Genomic DNA, 420 nt, shown 5'->3' on the forward strand with positions numbered 1-420 from the left:
AATTATAAAAATGAAATCCATAGCCGCGTTATTGCTTGAAGAGGAGAACGAGCCCCAGATTGCTGATGCGGAAATTGAAAGGCGGAGATTTAGGGACATGCTTGATCTTTCTCCTTTCTGAAAGCTACCGCTAGATGGTAAGCCGGGGTGTATCAATTTTGAGTAAATTAGCGGCCTTCAATTTCGAAATATTGCAGTTTCAAGCATTTCTGAAATTTACCGTTATATGAAAAGCGGCCGTAATTTTAGTCCGATTTCAATAATTTTCAACTTTTTGCTTTAATGTGGCAAGCACAATAAAAATACCGAGTTTGGTACAAATTGGTAGAACGGTTACCGATATACATATATGTGATCATAAGTGGGCGGTGCCAGTACAGAGCCGCAACAAGGTCCTCAAGTCGCTAGCCGGCAGTACTT

The sequence above is a fragment of the Rhagoletis pomonella genome, unplaced genomic scaffold (genome assembly GCF_013731165.1).
Source record: "Rhagoletis pomonella isolate Grant_MI unplaced genomic scaffold, Rhpom_1.0 Rhpom_scaffold_00014, whole genome shotgun sequence".
NCBI lineage: Eukaryota > Metazoa > Arthropoda > Insecta > Diptera > Tephritidae > Rhagoletis > Rhagoletis pomonella.